Here is a 20,244-nt window from a genome sequence, read left to right on the forward strand (position 1 = left end):
TATCACAGCCCTTACTGATTGAGGAGGGCACATTTATTGTGGCACATTGAAAGGTGATGCACTGAATATGGCGTGTGTGTTTGTGTGTGTGTGTGTGTGTAAATTATCCGTGGTTGTGTTTGCTGGTGTGGATATCCTCCTGCGGGAGTCTTGTTCATCTTAAGCTGATTTGGTTGGATATTACTCTCAAGTTCCTACATCCGTTGGTTTTCATTCACAAGCAGAGTTTTAAAACTACTACAACCCGCGTTCCGTTTTAGCGTAATATCAGGATGAGTCTCTGTCCATAAAACCACCTAAACACGAATGTGCCAGTGAAAACAGGATACAACTGTGTTCAGTGGCCGAAAATACTAGAGGCCAGGTACTTCTTTGCTAGTTTGAACAAAAGTAGCAGGAGTACATGATGGTCAAGGTAGCAGTAACATAGACTGGTGGGGTTGCAAAGCAAATATAACTGAGCAGTATCAGGAGAATGGTCCAGCACTGGAGGAGCCGTGGCAATAAGGAAGAAGCACACTAAAGGGACAAAGTTATGAAGCCTTAATCGTGCGGATGTAACCTCTGCAGAAAACTGTTCAGACTTGTTGCCAATTCTAAAGTCTCTTTTTAAAAGTCAGTTTCAATGATGCTGACGTTTATCAGGCCTTTGTAGAAAAAGTTGGTGCAGTTATGTTGTTTTACGAAGTTTAATAGCAGAGACTCCCTCTTTAGAGGTAAGTTTTCGCGAATAACAGGATATGGAGAAGCTGCAGAGAATAAAGCAATAGTTGAAAGATTATGATGTAATTTGTAGTTTACCTTAACATAAATAAAAATGATCACACCTTCATGAGCTCAAATTAAGTGAGACACATCTCAGGCTCTGCATCTCAGTCTCAGTCTCTTTTCTGGCTCTGCTTGTTGGTGTCAGAAGTGGAGGAGAGCGCAGGCACAAAGCAGCAGGTGCTGGTTCAGAGGGGGGTCTTAGATCAGGGCGCAGACCTCCTCCTCATCCCCACAGTACGCCCACATCAACATGCTTATGTTGCCACAGCCTTAGGGGTGTCGTCCAAGTCAGATTTACAAAGAAAAACTTAAGATTTATTATTTGGAACTGAGGAATGCAAGGCAGCCCTTCTTCTCTTACATCATCAGCAGAAACAAGAACAACACAAATGTCTTGTGTGCCACAGCAGACAGGCCAGTAAATCCTCTTGCGTCAGCAGCTCCTGAACTGCTGTCTACCAAGGCCTGCAACAAATTTGCTTTTCTTTTTTTTTCTTCTTGGGAGTGTGGCGCTAGCCCTGCTCTACTTGTAAAGTGTCATGAGATAACTTTTGTTTGATTTGGTGCTGTACAAATAAAACTGACTTGACTTTTTTAACCAGCAAAGTTGAGAAAATTGGACAAACGGTCAGTGTTAGCATATCAGACTCTGGACATATGTGTTTACTTAACACCAGTTCAAAAACATGGCACAGCTTTATCCAATTAACCATAAACTACCAAAGGACCAACAGGCTTCTTCATAAAAGTCTCTGATGTCATGACCTCAGATTTGATCCTATACAAACGCTAAGTACCTGCAGTGATCAGATCAATGACTTGAAGTGCCAGAATGTTTTTCAGTTTGACGAAGATAAAACTGAGGTGATTGTTTTTGTGCCAAAGAGGAGCAACTAAAAGTCAGAGCCACGTAGGCCGGCTTGCCAGTGGTAGCACGTGGTCCAATCCTACCCCTCAAGTCCTCAGGAACACGAGGAAAGTCGACCACATCACTCTAGTTTTCAGGTCTTTACGCTGGCTTCCTGTCTCTCAGAGAATAGATTCCAAAATACTCCTGCTGGTTTTTGAGGTACTAAATGGTTTAGGGCTGAAATAGATTTCTGACCTTTTACTAAACTATGAACCATCCAGACCTCTTAGATCATCTGGGATAAGTATACTATCAGTTTCCAGAGTCAGAAGGAAACACGGGGAAGCAGCAATTAGTGTCGATGCACCAAATATCAAAATTACTCCCAGAAAAATTGCAGGTATGCAAAAACCCTCAGTGCCTTCAAATCAAGACTGAAGACTTTTATGTCACACATTGCCACTGTTTTTTATTATTATTTCTACACTGCACTGCAGCACCATTTTGTTATTCTGTATTGGTTTATTCTGTTTTAGCTCTTGTCTTAGCTCACTTATCTCCCCTTCTGATGTATTTCTACTATTTTAGTTGGTTTTTTTTCTCATATTGTTTTTTTTAGGTATTATCTTATGAGGTTCTTCTTTTGCATTCAATGTAAAGCGCCTTGAGTTTCCCAGTTACTGAAATAAATGTGCTTCGCTTTGCCTCGCCTCAATGTTCACCGTTCTAATAGCTCAGAAAGTGTTACTACCCACTTTACATCTTCCCACTAGTTGTCCTTGGACTTAAGTGACACTCCCACTCCTCTGAACTTGCTCACCTGCCTCTGATACCTTTAACCTCTTGCTATTGATAGCCATTATTAATCAGACTGTAACGATGCGATCTGTGTGACTCAGTTCAGAAAGCATCACACTCAAGTGCATGTAGGAGAATAGTGTGTGTGTGTGTGTGTGTGTGTGTGTGTGTGTGTGTGTGTGTGTGTGTGTGTGTGTGTGTGTGTGTATGTGCGCGCGCGCCTGTGTCATACTCAGTGACAGAATGGGAGTCAGGTGTTGGGTCCCTGTGTTGGGTCCCTGCTCACACTGTGGTTCCAAACTTGCCTCCAGGCTCAGGTATCATGTACATGCACTCTGACACGCTGTGAATTGCTGTCCAAACAAAGCTTATTTGGAGAGGTCTGACGTATTTCACCATAATAAACATTTATTTGAAAGCAAGTTTGAATTTGCCAATAGCTTGCTCCTGCTATAAATAATCAGGATTATTACTTAATGATACATATATGTTACCGCTGCACCTGAGGTTTACTTGAGCTGTGGGGAGTCATCAAACAGGGGGGAAACATGGGAGTGAAGGGCAAAGACATAGTGAGGATTCCATATTGAAATATCATGAAAATGAATTGAAAACAAAATTAACAAAGTGTGTGGGATAATGAAGATAGAAATTTGATTATATTCTGAAATGAGAAAGTTGGCCTGTACACTTTCAATCCCATCTGACGCTGCAGAATTATTCATTTTCTCAGATGGCAACATGAAGTCAAATGCAATGTTTCCATATTTTTAGTATTTAAAGTCAGAAGCACATTTCCTTATGCAACTATGGAGTCTTGACCTTATCTTATAAATATCTCATCACAGAAGGCAGCCATTAACAACAGGACGACTGAATTCTTAGTCATTTGGAATGTTTTCCAGGACAACACATGTGCAACAGAAGTCCTCCTCTGCTATTCTTGTTACAGGAATATATGACTGGCTCACCACCAGTAAACACACTGAAGTTGATTGAAATGAAAGCTGCTTGTCAGATTTTTGTCTTCTGTGTTTTTCTTGTCTCCCTGGCTAATAAAGAAGATGACTAAATTTCAAAATGTCATGCATCTGTCATTAAAATTTTAGGATGTTATGTGATTCATTATAAATCCATAGATAAGACAGCAGATGAAATTGGGTAAAATGATTGTGAATATGAGTTACTTTTCGATGACTGGCTGGGGAATTTTTTTTGGGGGGGGGGGTCTCTTAATGCTTGACTTATTTCTGGACTTATTTTTAATTTTAGTTCAGTATTTTGTCACATCTGGAATTGGGAGTTCAGGCACCAAAGCTAATTAGTTTCATCTGGCCGGTGACACTGAAGACTGAGTCCCGACTGTCAAAACCATCAAGCTGCAGTACCATGGTTGATAGAGCTAGCATTAACATTAGCGGTGCTAGCCTTGCCACAAGGGGTGCACCAACTGTTACTAAAACTGCCATGTATTTGTCCTTTTTGTATCGAGCATACAAATACTGAAAAATGTGTCATCTTAACAGAGTGGGCTGTCTGCGGAGGGGTCCTTAGCAGGAGGTTGAGAGCTTCAGGGGGTAGAAAACAAAAAAAAAATGTTAGGGACCCTCTGATCTAGATAAGCGCTTTCTGTTCCTGGAAGATATTTTTGTTCCTGTGTCTTGGTCATAGTCTAACAACACCAGCAGCCAGACCAGAGATCTTATCTTCAGCCAGGCTGCAGTGATGCTCAGGAAGTTACTGTCCAAAATGGCAGCTTGTCTGTAGCTTGGTTCACTTGATAGCTTTTTCATAAATGTTTAAACCATGTGCACAGAAGCATCCCATTACACATTCATAACCAGTGAGAGGACTGACAGACTTGACACAACACCCCCCCCCCTCCCGCCGTCATGCTGCTAGCATGTCATAAAAGCTCTCTCAGATAAGTGAACAAAAAGGAAAAGAGCAATATACTAAGGTGTTTTCTTGAAGAAGAAACCATGTTCTAAAGACTAGGAACTTTTAGTTTGAATTCTGATTGTCCATTGAAGCACAAACACAAAACAATTAATTTCATATATTTCATTCCTCCTAAAGTTACAGTAAGAGGGCTGTCATGAGGAGTGTAAGTCGAATATCTCTCCTAACCATCAGGGCGCAAAGTTTATAGAAACATCCATCCATCCATCCATCCATCCATCCATCCATCCATTTTCTTCCGCTTATTCCTGTTAAGGGTCGTGGGGGGGCTGGAGCCTATCCCAGTGGCTTTTGGGCAAGAGGCAGGATTCACCCTGGACAGGTCACCAGTCCATCACAGGACCAACACATAGAGACAGACAACCATTCACACTCACAGTCACACCTACAGTCAATTTAGAGTATCAATCAGCCTCGTCCCCTCTTGATGTCTTTGGACTGTGGGAGGAAGCTGGAGTACCAGAGAGAACCCACACAGGAACAGGGAGAACATGGAGACTCACACAGAAAGATCCTGTGCTGGAACCGGGGCTCAAACCCGGAACCTTCTTGCTGTGAGGCGACAGTGCTGACCACTGCACCAACATGCCGCCTCATTTATATGAACATTACTGCATAAAACTGAGTGAACACTGAACGCACCTTGATGTGGAAACACTTGAGGCATGTACATGTAAAACTGCTGTTCCAGACAGACGTAAATGAATAGGTATAAAAAGACTATGACATGATCAATGACATATTTCAGCTGAAATCATAAAAGATACCACAAATGCTACTGCTGGAACATTTCTGGTGATAAAAACATAAATTCAGGGGAATAAAAAGTTATAGTGTGGTTTTGATTGTGTCTCGAGTGATGAGCACACACATAGATCGGATCAAATGCTCTCACCTAGGGAAGACAACTCATCTTGGGGAGAAATATGAGTGTATTGTGTAAGACCTACTCTCTCGCTCAAACAAACACTGGTACTCTTCCCTTGTGGTATGATTCAGACACGACCCAACAACTAGACAATCACTTGTGCCCTGCGTTTTGGGGGTAGAGCATGCACACTGTTTCAGCCTGCGTACTATAGTCGAAAAACAGCTGTAAAAATATGCTGGAGTCCAGGATGTAAAGTCTTCCCCATGTATTTCCTGTCTTTCTTAAACATTTTCCGACCCCGACACTGACCAACATCCAGGGTGAACATTTTCATGTTGTTCTGATGGTTTTCTCCGCGTAGAGGGAAACCAAACCAGGTTTACAGTCTCATAAAATAACTTAAACCAGAGGACATAATCAAAGTGTGAAAACGCCCTGAGGTCAGCTGGCAAAGCCACCGGTTGCCATGACGACATCGGTTTGTGAAGTGGTGTCATCCCGGGGTATACATGCAGATAAGGAGCTGAAAGACCCACAAAAGACCCTTTTTTTTCATCTGTAAACGTGCAAAGGAATAGAAAATTGATCACTGTTTTCAACACATTGGCAGATGACATCATTCGTCTCTGTCAGGCTGCTTCAGATTCCTTTTCACTGATCAGTCTTTATCAAACCAATCTCTCATGCTGCTGGTTTATGGAAATCCTCCTCCTTTAATTCTGCTTTTACTCTTAAAGAGCAGCCAAGTAAAGTGCAAGGTGTTACACATCTCTTCTCCTTTACAGAGCTCAGTTGAACCCCAAAAGCTCCGTTTTTGAGGAGAATTTCACCTACATTGAAATAAAATGGTTAGTTTCCCTTCATCACCTTCACAGTTTAGTAATCCTTCGTTTCACACCCTGTGCAGCAATTCAAACATGCGAGTGAATCGTTTGCCTCTCGACATCAGATGAAAGCATGATTCAAACATCTTTTTATCACTTATCTGTCATTTGCTTATTTCAGAGTGTACCAGCAGGATTTGACCATTTCTAGAAACAAGAGGTGTTCATGAATGTTCACTGAACAGCAAAATCAAATCCAATTTAGTCTGTAAATAGACTCTGACATGCAAACTGTCACCTGATGGACGTTTGGCTCCAAAAGTGCTCATTTGAAAATATATTCAGTGAGTATATGCATTTATGCCACACACACACACGCACACACACATGCGCACACGCACGCACACACACACACACACACACACACACACACACACACACACACACACACACACACACACACACACACACATAGAGACACAAACACATATGCAATTAGTTCCTGAAAGTGCCATTCCTCATTGGAATCCAAGCCAGGTAGGTCACTCATGCATTACACATCACACATTCTCAGGCCACAGTGCAACAGGAACCTGTCAATTTAAACGGATTCATTCAGCTCATTGTGTGCTTATGAAGGATGGGGTTAGGAGAAGGGTGCAGACGAAAGGACACAGAGGGAGAAGAGCGTTTTCAGCGAATGCCATCGGGAGTGAGTGTGAAAACGAGTGTGTACGCGCGTAGCAGCGAGGCTGCTCTTAGTTGTACAAAGTCACACGTTCACTCTGAATTCACGTTGACTTCACTTTTAACCGCATACTGGAAATGACTCCCACTGCCCCCCTCTCCTATCCACCACCAAGATAAAATATGAGCTTTGAGAGAACACTGCATTAAAGTCAATGGATACTGTTCCCCCTGTGCATCACACCCCAGCCTGCTAGCACTAATAAAACAAAAGTAGGATCTTGGTAGCTTCTGAATATCATTGGAGGTAATGGTTTAATACTGCATAGCGCGCACACACACACACACACACACACACACACACACACACACACACACGCACACGTACGCTATTTGAAAAAAGTGTGTTCGAGAAAGAAAACATTATATGACATTTGACAGATTATAGCCACTCTAACGGGGTTTCATTTTAAAATGCAGAACGTTCATTTCATTTCTCACGTCCAAATGACCCCAGAAAACCTTTGAAAACCTCATACAGGAGGACAGCATGCACACGTCATCATATCACGTGACTCTTAACAACTGACATCAACCACCAAAATAAGAACGAAAAGAAAAGAGCACGTTGGACAGGCTCACTTACCGGCCTCTAACACTAGTGATTCTCACTGACAAGCTGTGTTTTGCTTTTTTCTCCACTGCCAGTTCCAGGCTCCCTCCATTCACATTTAGTTAAGCAACTGTTGAGGCAGAAATAGAACTAGCATGTAAAGATAGTGTGGTGCAAAAGATAACACTTCTGTCACATCATTGTGCGAGGCTTGCCGTGCAAAACCAGGCTGGGATTCAGTCCGTAGCAATTATGGATTAAATGCACATTTGTTTGGAATAGCAAGTGATTTACTATAAATGGTATATACTGGTGTTATAGAAAGCCATTATTTACCTACAGCTGATAGCAAACAGAGGGTTTGTACACGCTAGTAAACAGACCTGCACCTGCTAATGATGCTTTACCATCTCGCCCTCATAAGTGACAGAAGAGTTAAAACTCTATTCCATCCTAAAAAGGTTCATGACATTGTGCTTAAACGATAAAACTGAGGAAAACGACTTTACGGTTTAAAAATGTCAAACCTGTTTTAGGAAAATCGATAGGTGTGCAGTTGCATAACGTCTTCTGAGGAAGAGCTGTCCACTTCAAAAGGACTTGAAGTGAAATATTGGACAAACCTCCCATAATCGATGTAAATATTTTAGTGCCAAAAACACTTCATTCAGAACTTTCATAAATTATGAAATTCATAGTTTTTTTTCCAGTAGCTTCTTTGTTACATAACTTCGGGATTCCAAATCTCTACCAGATTTTCGTAGTAGGCTGGAAATTTTATGGGCATGTTTTAGTTCAAAATGCACAATTTATTTGTCCGTTAGTTTGTTTTTCATCTGCATTAAAATTCATGAATTTTCAATCACTTCCATATTTGGTGACTGAGGGATTCCATGTCAGTAGACTGCAGTAAAGGACACCCTTGTGTCGATTGCATTTTTATTGCACTTATATTTCATATGAGTATTTCAATGCAAAATTCCTTTTTTCAAAAAGTGCCATTTATGTCACGTGACCTTGGAACTATAGTGTATGGAGCAGAGGTATAAGGCACACTTCTTTTTCTTCTTTTTTTCTTCAAGTTTTCTGTTTTTCTCCTATATTCTTCTAGATTATGTCAGTATATCAGCAAAAATACTTTTTTCATACATTGTGTTACTTTTTATTCAGCTTCCATCTCACGTGAACTAGGGAGGCCGAAACAGAACTAGATGTTTTACTGCCTAACATGAGATGCACACGTGCAAAAAAATGTCACATGCACATTCATAGAAAAACAATTCACGGCAGAAAAAGAAGTCTCTCCTCTCTGTTTGATAGAAGGCTCCATCGCTCCCCGGGACTTCATGTTCCGTGAAGACAACGCATGAACCTGAAGGCAGCAGCTGCTGTGAAACTGAGTGGACCAGCAGTGTGACTGCAGGCTCCGAGTCAGACGCCTGATTTACATGACATTTTCTTCGGGAGAAGAATCCCAAAATGTAGGTTTTTATTCGTGTTTTTTAAATCTAGGATCATTAATAATTTCCTATGACTTTTATATCGTTTATTTTGTTTCAATGGAAGCATACTGCACCACAACCGGTGCCCAGAGGAAAACGTCCTCCTGTGGCATCTGTGTCTCTCTCTATTTTAGCAAAATTAATTAAATTCCCTGTCCAACCAGAGCCGCCAACAAACTGTCAACAACAGGGAGAGAGGGACCTGAAAAAGCAACAGGCTTGGACTACAGAGAACTCATTTTTCTCTCTCCCCATCTGTCTGCTTGCGCGAGAGCAGAGATTTCATAGAGACGAGGAGGGAGCGACCTGTCTGCGGCTCGTCTTCATTTATAGTCGGGAGGAGGTCGTGTCAGAAGCTAAACTTTAAAGACTTAAAGCTTTCTGTCCCATTCCTGACTCCTTTTTCTTTTTTCTTTTTTTTTTAGCTACACAACAAAAAATGTATTCAGCTTAAATTGGCATTAAGGGATTTGCATGAGGGCTCCTGAGGTTATATTTGAACATTTAACAGCTAGAGAACAGCCTTATCATTCATTTGACGTCATTCGGGTCTATTTTGAAAATGTAAGGAGAGTGAAGTTTAAACATTTGGACAGGATGAATTCTAAACAGATTCAATACAAATGGAACCTTCTAATATTCATATAAGGCTTTATCAGTGATAACCTTACGTGATTTTGTTTTGTTCCTGATAAAATGATAAGTGCGTGAATGTGAAGAGGACATTAAAAACATTCCACATCATTTACCAATATGTCTTTTTCCTTTTTCCTTCCGAACGCAATGAGTAGGATTAACAGACAGAAGTGCTTGACATTTAAGCATCAAAAACATGTGGTTCAACTTCGGATCCATGCGGATGAAGAGCTCTTTCCTTGAAGAGCTGCTGACTGACACTGGATGATAAAACAGCCCTTCACGAGCTGTTGGAGAAAATAACACTTAAGCCAGCAGATAGACTCAAGTGTTGAGGTCAAAGAGATTGTCAGTAATAATTCCATTACTTCTCAGCATGTGCCCATTCAAATGGATGGCGACTTTAATTTTTCAAATGTAGCGAATAATGAGGCGTAATAAAACAGGGTTCAGGAAATCATCATTCCTAGGAATCAAATGTCATCCAACAATTATTAGAAATGGCGTCCAGGATGACTTTAAGCCAGAATTAAATTGGGATTCTTGGATAGTCCTATAATGTGAGTGCAACTGTTCCGGGTCATGTGGTCATCAGCAACATTGCTTTGCAGGGTCAAGCACTGGAAAGTTTGAGTACCCTTGAGTTACTGAAGTCAAACACACTTTTTCAGGAGCTGAGATGTGAGAGACAGTCCTTATAAATAAATAAAGATTTTGCAATCACATTAGTTAAAGCAAAATCAGCCAAACTCAACAGAATATTGGGGGGTTTCTGTATCTCTGTATTAGTGTAGTTCCGACACTATTGTCATAAATTCTCCAATTCTCCAATTTCATTTGGCAGACACTTTTCTCCAAAGCGACGTACAACACAAGCATGAATTGAGACTGGAGGGAAAGCATCGTAAGTACGACAAAGCGCTTCAAGTTTGATTGGGCACAGGTGCTGCCATCTAGTGGCAGAAGAAGTGCCAGGTTTTGTTTTATGTTTTTTTCCTAATATGATTTAATTAAAAGTCACCACAACCAATAATTCATCATTCAACATTTAACACATTCAATATTCAACATTGTCAGTGCTAAGTATTCACTAAACCTGGGTCTGAAACCTTCTGGCTCATCCTATCCCTGAGGACAAAGAGGATAAGGGTCAGATTTAAGTGCCTAGGTGATCCCTGAATAGTTCAGTCTTCAAGTGTCTCTTAAAAATAGAACGGGACTTCATGGATCGTATGGAGTTGGGAAGTTCATTCCACCATTTGGGAACAACAGAGGAGAAGAGTCAAGCAAGGGATTTAGAGCCATGCTGGGCTGGGAGCACCAGCCATCTCTCACATGCAGAGCATGGCAGGCGAAAGGGAGTGTAGACCTGGATGATGGATTCCAGGTAGGCAGGAGCCGTCCTTGTCACTGTTTTGTAAGCCAGAAGAGGAGCTTTGAATATGATTCGAGCTGCCACTGGAAGCCATAGTAGTGACATTAACAGCGGGGTGATGTGCAGTTTTGGGCAAGTTAAAGACCAGACATGCTGCTGCATTCTGGGTCATCTGCAGAGGTTTAAATGTACACGCAGGGAGGCCTGCTAGGAGAGAGTTGCAGTAGTCGATGCATGAAATCACAAGGGACTGTACCAGAAGCTGTTTGCCTTGTTGTGTCAGGTAGGGTCTGATCCTTCAGATGTTAAAGAGGACATATCAGCAAGATTGAGCAATTGAGGCCACATGTACCTGAGAGGTCAGCTGGTCATCACTCATGACACCCAGATTTCTGGCAGAGTTTGTGGGCATGAGCTATTTTGAATTGAGCAGAGCACTGATCTGTGGTTGATCAAAGGGACACGCTGGAAAAACAATGAGCTCAGTTTTGGACAGATTTAGAAGAAGGTAGCTTTCCTTCATCAGCCCAACACACTGATATCCAATCTGAGACAGCTGTGTCTTCAGGTGGAAAGTACAGGAAAAGCTGAGTGTCGTCAGCATAGCAGTGGTAGGAGAAGCCACGTGAGCAGATCATAGCACTGAGTGAGGTGGTGTATAAGGAGAGGGGTAGGGGACTAAGCACTGACCCCTGGGGTACCCCTGCCGAGAAGCCATGTGATTCAGACACTTCTCCCCACCATGACGCTCTAGTAAAAATGTATTTACTGAGTCCTGACAACTGAATTCTATGAGCTGATCCGGAATTAAAGTGTATCAACAGGATTAAAAAGCAAACACTGAAGAAGCAGTAGGTCTAATAGAAATTGGAAAACTTTCAGAGTCGAATCACAAGTTCTGTTTTGTTTTTAGCCACGCAGGCAGCATAATGGCCATCCGTGACTCTGGATCAGACTGTGATATCGCCAAAGCTTTTGGATAGATTGTCATGAAATTTGATGTAGACAATCACGGTCTCATGAATGTTAATGACTTTAGGGACTCCAGAAGGCGGAGGTTATTTTTTTCTCATCCTGTGAAATATCTCATCATCATACACAGGACGGGTGCCACAGATATCTGATGTCCACATAATAATGACTTTGGAGACGCTCGACTTCTCCTCCAGCTTCACCGTGAGACTTTCACAGACATTTAAGAGTGTCTGTGAAATTCCCCTTCACTTACTGGATGGATAAATCCTTTTAAGACACAGAGGTCATGTGGGTAATAATACCTGGTCATGGCAGGTTGCCTGTCTGATGAGTTTACGTGACTGAAAGTTACAGTTCAACAGTTACAGCTGCACACTTTAATAATGAAGGAGCAATAAAGTCCAGATGGTGATGAATGTGATATGGAGGCTGATAACGGCCGAGCTCGTGAGTCCATCCATCCATCGTCGTCGTCTTCCGCTTATTCCTTACTAGTAAGGGTCCAGGGGGGGCTGGAGCCTATCCCAGCATCTACGGGCGAGAGGTGGGGTTCACCCTGGACAGGTCGCCAGTCCATCGCAGGGCCAACACATAGAGACAGACAACCATTCACACTCACAGTCACACCTACGGTCAATTTAGAGTATCAATCAGCCTCGTCCTCTCTTGATGTCTTTGGACTGTGGGAGGAAGCTGGAGTACCAGAGAGAACCCACACAGGAACAGGGAGAACATGGAGACTCACACAGAAAGATCCCGCGCCCGAGCCGGGACTCGAACCCGGAACCTTCTTGCTGTGAGGCCACAGTGCTGACCACTGCACCACCGTGCAGCCCAAGCTTGTGAGTCATTTTTAAAAATATTTCCCAAAAACTGTACTCTTGTGTTTTCTCAAGATTATTTAACCAATTATCAGGAGAGATAATATTGCAAGATAATAATATAATTAACTTGGAATATTGACGTAACTGCATTTAAGAAGTAATTACAAGCTACATTTTATGAGCTGATTTCTGTTTTAAATTGTTAAAAAAAATATGACCAAATATTTGTTATTTGTTGCTCAGAGTTTAAGACACAGTCACATATTAAATGTATGAGTTTATTTCAGAGATAAGGAGATGAAGGATGAGCTGTTTTTCTGCATGAAAATCTTTAAAGTTTTTTACGAAACTGAATAGTTTGTGTTGAGAGTAAAATGGTCGTGGATTCCAGAATATTGTTCTCATTCTGTTTTCTTTACAATCAAGATAGTTTTGTTTGCTTTAATTGATTATATCTTGAAATTTCTTAAAGTTAATCATAACTAATAGACCCTGCTGTACAGTACAGTACAGTAAAAGCTAGTGTTTCAAATAAGAACAGTACAGTAAATCATTCATTTCTGTGAGATTTTTGAGGGAGAGCTCACAGAAATCAACGGACTGATTAACAGAATCACCAGATCAATGAGCTGCAAACTCAAAAGAACGCAGAGTTTTGCCTTTGAGCGTTCAGCAATAAATAATCGATTACGCTAAACTTGTTTTGGAACTTCAAATCAAATTAAAAAAAACTTGTACCGGTACTTGTACTTTTGGTCTTATTTTACCAGCTGCTTTTTCATCCGTCAGTGATTCTCAATGATAGCTTGAAGTTATTATTTTGCAATTACAGCGTGTACTGATACACGTTAATCACTATTCACATCAAGCACCGGCGTGCCCACCGGGGACGCAGCTTGTTTTGCTCTCAGTCTCAAGACTAAGTGCTGTGTTCAAATTATACATGCAACAATAAGGACTTATTGCTTCTCTTTAAGGGTGTCTATTTCCAAGGGGCGAACTTTTGAATCCAAGCATGGTTTTGTGGCTAAAAGAATCAACTGTTTTGTATGTGCATGTATGTGTGTGTGTGTGTGTGTGTGTGTATTCCTTTTAGTAAATTGACGGGTCATTTGGTCTGTTTGTGTGTGTGTGTGTGTGTGTGTGTGTGTGTGCGTGTGTGTTATTCTGTCTTAGCGGACATGTGTGCATATGCATCTGATTAGAGGGTTTTCCACATAAACAGAACAAGCCAAGGAAAACTCATCCGTGACTCCTGGTCACGACACCGAACGAAGGTTCACACAGCTGAAGACTGAACGAGGCTGCAAGAGAGGAGAAACTTTATTTCACCAACATGAGTTAATGTGAAGACGGCTGTGATAATAATTTCACTGTGGCCCCTCAAAACAAGTGAAGAAACCAAACTGGCACTTGTTGATGCTTTTGTTATCACATGCTGGCAGGATCGCCTGTGAAAACGTTTTGCCAATATTCATGTTCCTGACGCAGCCAGCACCTGTTATAAAATCATAGACTTTTGTTAAAAGGGTCTTAAGTGAAGCGAAAAAATGTACATTTAGACAAAAACTTCTTCACAAAAGGAGAGCATTCTTTAAACTCAGCCCTCCATGGAATTTAACACCGCAAAACACATTGAAAAACATTACACAACCCTGGATTCAATCTTTTATATCAATATTTCATTTGAAAATTCACAATTCTTCCCTTCATAGCACAAATTCTGTATTTTACCTACTTACCATAGCTATTAAGTAAGCAGGGACTCAAAAGCCGTACCAGATCCTAGTACAAGACAGGAATATAGGAAGAATCTAAGCAGTGACTGAAACATTGTATTTGGCAATAAATATTTGTTTCAAGCGAGAAATGTGACAGTTAATTGGACCCAGTCAGCATAAAATTACAAATTAATCTGTATTTTCATAAGGCACCACAATATTGTTAAAAGAGAACTTTCCGATTCACTTTTATTACCAAAAATAAATGTCTTTAGGATAATTACAATTTATGTTCGCGTACGATCATCCGAGCTTTAGTTAGGATATGATTGGATTCAGGTATGTTCCTAGTGCGGCAGGTTGAGCGCCGCTCCACCTCTGCAGCTAATTTATCTCACCTGGACTTGATTGTGTGGCATCTTTTTCCGGTACCCTGGTGCTTTCAGTGTTGCCTGGAGTTCGCAGGGCGGGGGCCCTCCTGTGTGCTCTGGTCTATGGCACCAAACATTGAATCAAATGTAACCATGGGTGCTGCTACAGAAGTTATTTCGTAAGGTTTCGTGGTGTGACAACTGTCGCTGTGACTGTTTTACAGCGGTTGGCCGCGTCGTTTTGGTGGGTACCTCTGGGGGACGTCCAGGAGCATGGCGTCTGCTCACAGCTCTCACCGGGAGATGGGGTGTGTGTCTGGTGGGGAGTTAAACTGTCTTCGCTCGGGTAAGCTTGTCTTTTTGTTGTGTATACACTGTCTGCTAACCCTATTAGCCTTATATTAAATTAATCCATCTTTCTGTCTGCTGGAGCTGTTGAGGCCATTGCTTGTGCCTCCCCTTCCTCCTGTGCTCTGTGATTCTACATTGCACAGCATGATGACGTGTGCCGCCAGCTGCGCATTCCAAGAGATGGCAATCCACGGCCTCCAGCCCCGGTGCAGCCGCTCCATTTTCTGCAGCTGCCTATGAGCAGATCTAACGGGCACAGTAATCCCGTCGTGTGCCTACTGCTCACTTAGCTTTGGCCCCTCCCCATCTCACCACAACTCCAGATTGATTGACCTCTATCTTTTTGCTTCTTTTTGTTCTGTAATTTATTTTTTTTTTTGTGGTTACTTTAGTTTAATATCCAGCTGTGTGGATTGCTGCTGGCAATCAATGGTAGTTAATACTGTACATCTGGTCCCTGCTCACAAATGAGTTTGGGGTTTTGTTTCCTAATTATCTGTGTTTTCCTTTGGTTCTACAGTGGTGGTCAATTTCTGTTATTTATATGGAGGCAGTGGGGGACATCGAGTCGAAATGGACCCTGTTTCACTCTGTCATTGTCAAGGTGGCTGTTGTGAGCTGCGGCCGCAAGGCTGCTGGGGCCTGCTGGTGGAGACAGAGGTGAGGGGAGCCATCAAGCTGAAGGAGTCCTACAGGGTGTGGCTGGTCTGTGGGTCTCCAGAGGAAGCCAGCTGATAGCAGTGGGCCAAGCAGTGTGCAGCCGTTGTGGTCCCCGAGACAAAAACTCGGGCATGGGCGGAGTCCAGTGAGACCATGGAGGATGATTATCAATAGACCCTGAAGAAGGGGAAGGCAGCAACTTTCTCTCACTGTCTACAGTGGTGATGGGAGGCTGCTGATGTCAATTGGGGAGATAAGTTGATGGTGGAAGGAATACTTGAGGAACTCCTCAATCCCACCAACACGTCTGCCAGGGAGGACTTGGGGTGGAGTTGTCTAATCTCTGAGGTAGTGGAACTACTCCATGGTGGCAGAGCCCTGGGGTTGGATGAGACCTTCCCTGGATATCTGAAGGCTCTGGATGTTGTAGGGCTTTCTTGGTTGACATGTCTGTGCAACATTGTGTGGATGTTGGGGGGGCGGTGCCTTTGTGTGGTCCAACTATTTTGGGGCTCTAGCTCCTCGGCCTCCCTGGAGAGATCTACACCAGGGTACTGGAGGAGGGTCAGGGTGATGGTCAAACCTCAGATTGAAGAGGAGCAGTGTGGTATGTGATCAAATCTTTACCCTTGCCAGGTTGCAGATGGAGCATTGGAGTTTTCCCAACCTGTCCTCATGTGCTTTGTGGATTTGGAGAAGGCTTATGACCATGTTCCTAGGGGCATCCTGGTGGGGGGTACTCCAGGAGTATGGGGTGGATGGCCCCTAACAAAGGGCATTCAGCCTTTGTACCAAAGGAAGTCGCTTTTGCTAATGACTGAACTTGATTTGCAAGTACAGGCAGACAGAATTCATTTCCCCGGCTGGGCTGGCTGGGATCTAGCTTTGAGATGGGGATGATCCGGGAGGTGCTTGGAGTAGAGCTGCAGCTCCTCCATGTCAAGAGGAGTCATTTGAGATCAGATGCCTCCCCCAGGAGGTTTTTCAAGCATGTCCTACCAAGAAGCAGCCTCAGGGCTGACCCAGGACACGCTGGAGGGGTTTTATCTCTCAGTTGGCCTGGGAATGCCTTGGGATTCCACCAGAAGAGCTGTTGGAAGTGTCTGGAGAGAGGACAGTCTGGGCTTCTTTGCTGAGGCTGCTGCCCCTGTGACCTGGACCCGAATAAGCAGAGGATGACAAGGACTACGATTTTCTCACTTGCTTGCTTCTAGGGTTTATTTTCTGTTTGGGTGTGTCACAGGCAGCACAGTGGTGCAGTAGTTAGCACTGTCGCCTCACAGCAAGAAGGTTCTTGGTTCGGGTCCTGGCTCCAGCACGGGATCTTTCTGTGTGAGTCTGCATGTTCTCCCTGTTCCTGTGTGGGTTCTCTCTGGTACTCCAGCTTCCTCCCACAGTCCAAAGACATCAAGAGGGGACGAGGCTGATTGATACTCTAAATTGACTGTAGGTGTGACTGTGAGAGTGAATGGTTGTCTGTCTCTATGTGTTGGCCTTGGGATGGGACTGGCGACCTGTCCAGGGTGAACCCTGCCTCTCGCCTGAAGGCTGCTGGGATAGGCTCCAGTCCCCCCCCCCCCCCCCCCCCCCGCGACCCTTAATAGGAACAATCGGAAGAGAATGGATGGATGCATGGATGGGTGTGTCACTAGTGTACATATTTGTTAACTTGCCTGAGTGTCCCCTTTAGGTATTTTAATATTTTTTTCCTCTCTTTTCCACAACAGGAGTTGTGCAGCAGGCTTCCTGGTGGTGGTCCCCTCTCACTTGCTTTTAATGTATTGTGACACATGGTGGTTTGGTTTGTAGGGGTTTTCTTACGGAGAGAAGCACAAATCATGTCCAATAGCCCTGTTCTGGTCTATTCATTTTTGTTATAATTTGCATAGACTCTAAGGCTCTGTACATTTGTGGCCTGTCCTTATTTTTGAGTCACTAAATCGTAACCAATAAATATATGTTTTTGGAAATCTGTCCTCCCTTTTGAAATGGATCTGCGTGACTTACTACTGGTTGGCGTGATTCTGCAGGTGGCCCTGTTTTTCCAGTTTTTCCCTTTCCCTGCCCCTTCCTTTTGCCACACTAGCTAATAAGATGTGAGGTCATCTGATGCAGATCGATTTAAAAAGCAGTTTTAAGAGTTTATAGAACTCTGAGTTCTATAAACTGCATCCTTAATGTTCCAAGGTATGACAAGCTGATAGACAAACAGGTGTCCTATTAGTGATAGAACACTAAATTTTAATATCTACAGAAGACAAAAGTATCAAGCAGCAGGAGCATGTCAGTGGTCTGTTTTCAAAAGTTACAGTATATGGAATTATGGAATTTTTTTTTCTGGTCCTTCCAACTCGTGTTCCACATGTCATGATGACCAAGCAGCACAGGCTCCAACGACAGGCTTATTAATGTAGACGATGGTTACTCATTTTGCCTTCTTCTGTGTCATCCAAATACAAAAATGTCTTTTGTGCTTGTTCACAATGCCTCAAAAAAAATGTCCCTCTCCAGTTTGTTGTGCTGCATTGTAACATCACATTTGCTCAGTGTTACTGATCAATGTAAAAAAAGTCTCGTGACAAACTAAACTCAGTATTCTTATCAGACTTTTCTTTAAGGTTCCTCAACTGGGGGGTTCACGGAATATCGAGTAACATCCCTGTTACAAAATCCCATTGTGCAGCCAGAAAAACAGGTTCTTTTTTTTTCTCCCTCATTGAGTTAAATACCAAGGTGAATTTCATCAAGCTCTTGTTTACTTAATATTAAATTCAAAACACTTTCCTGCATTGAAAAAATCTCCACTTTTTCCTGAGTTCCCTCCTACAGAAAGAACCCTGAACATTCCTGTCCAACACACCTCCTGTTAGATAATGTCACCTTAGTTTAATGCAAATACCCAAATGACCACGGAGGTCTGATTCTGTGTTAGTATGAACAGGCATGTTCACCTATCAACGTATGAGGTGACAAGTTCTCATTCAAATGCATCGTCACAATCCCCTAAAGCGCCGCCATACTCTGGTTATTAAAGCAAAGCATGATAACCCATCAAAACGTGCAGTACATGTTAATTAAGTTATTTCAAGGGGTAAAATTAAACCCTGGATAACAAGTAAACTGAGTAAATTTAGCCCTGTGGATAAGTAGTAGAGAGAGCATCTGCAGCATTGACTTACAGCAGCCAGCAGCAATGAAAGAACACTTTGTTTTATCATGAGAGGCTAATAATGGATCCGTTTCCATTAATTTTCGTTGATTATTTTATAGTTTACAGCCATATAAAAATTCGTATATGATAGTTTTTTAACAGTGAGACACCGAGGACTTTATCCCAGACCAGAAAAAAAAGACATCTTGCATGAAGTTGTTTGATGCCTTTCAGTGCTGGAGGATGATGAGGGTTAGGACAGTGATGGAGTCACAGTCCTCCACAGGGCCCACCCAGGTCCTCTCTGGACCAGAGCTCACCCATGCTGAGGTAGGACTGCTGACCCAGGAGAACTCCATGGCCACAGTTTTGTTTTTAACGGTCTGTCAGCGTGCTATCTATCCTCTACCACGTCCCATACCAGGAGAGGTCCATCAACCCAGCAGTGGAACCTCTGGTAAGACAGCAGGATGAAATTATGAGGAGACTCCATGAGCTGGAAGGTACAGAGGAGGACCTGGCCGCCGTGAAAGATGATGATGATCTGGACCTGCCAGTCAGCACGAGCCTCCCTGGCCAAACCATCAAAGAGCCAGTCAGCCTGGACACTGGGCCAGAATCACGGAGTTCTACGAGACATCGCGATTAATGTCAACCCAGCATGGCCGCCTCGGACTCTTCTGGTGCTCCACAGCCTGCTGTGTCAGCACTATCGTGTACTGTCCAACGTTCACTTGCACTCCTCACTCAAAATGTGCCGCCACAGCCGATGTCCTGCCTCGGCCCATGTCGTCCTGACAGCCACAACCAGCAGCAGTTTGAGCTGGGCTTCATCCTGATTTGGAAGGACGTCCCCAGAGTAGAGATGCGGGGAAGGACATGCGCCCCCTGGAGGAGGAGGGAACAGAAACGCAGCACACTTTCTGTTCAAGCTGCTCAGCGGCTGGCCCACTGACCCCACCCCTCGCCACACTGGTGAACTCCTGGATGGACGCCACCTTTTTCCAGCTGTCAGAGGGCAGTGCAGTGGACCAAGCCCCCACCCTTGGCAGCAGGCTGTGGATTGCATAGCAGGAGCTCTCTCTGCCAGACATTACCTGCTGCTGCGCCGTGCTGCAACACAGCCTCACCTCACCTTTTTTTTTTTATCATTAAAACATCCACTTTGGTTCAAATTTAAATAAAGAAGTGTTAATCTCTTGATACAAATGACACAAACTTGACCATTGTCACACGCAGTCCTCATTCATTTCAATGGGATTTTTTTTTTCTGAGTTTTGATAGAATTTTGTTACCATGGTTGTT

The 20,244-nt window shown here is 43.0% G+C and overlaps 1 pseudogene; it reads left to right on the forward strand.

Annotated features, from left to right (window-relative positions):
• Positions 1–15,672: 15,672 nt before the first annotated feature.
• LOC147250951 (aminoacyl tRNA synthase complex-interacting multifunctional protein 2-like) lies at positions 15,673–20,010 on the forward strand (annotated as a pseudogene).
• Positions 20,011–20,244: the final 234 nt, after the last annotated feature.

The sequence above is a fragment of the Aulostomus chinensis genome, chromosome 13 (assembly GCF_037954235.1).
Source record: "Aulostomus chinensis isolate RoL2024-O1b breed Wild chromosome 13, RoL_Achi_v1.0, whole genome shotgun sequence".
NCBI lineage: Eukaryota > Metazoa > Chordata > Actinopteri > Syngnathiformes > Aulostomidae > Aulostomus > Aulostomus chinensis.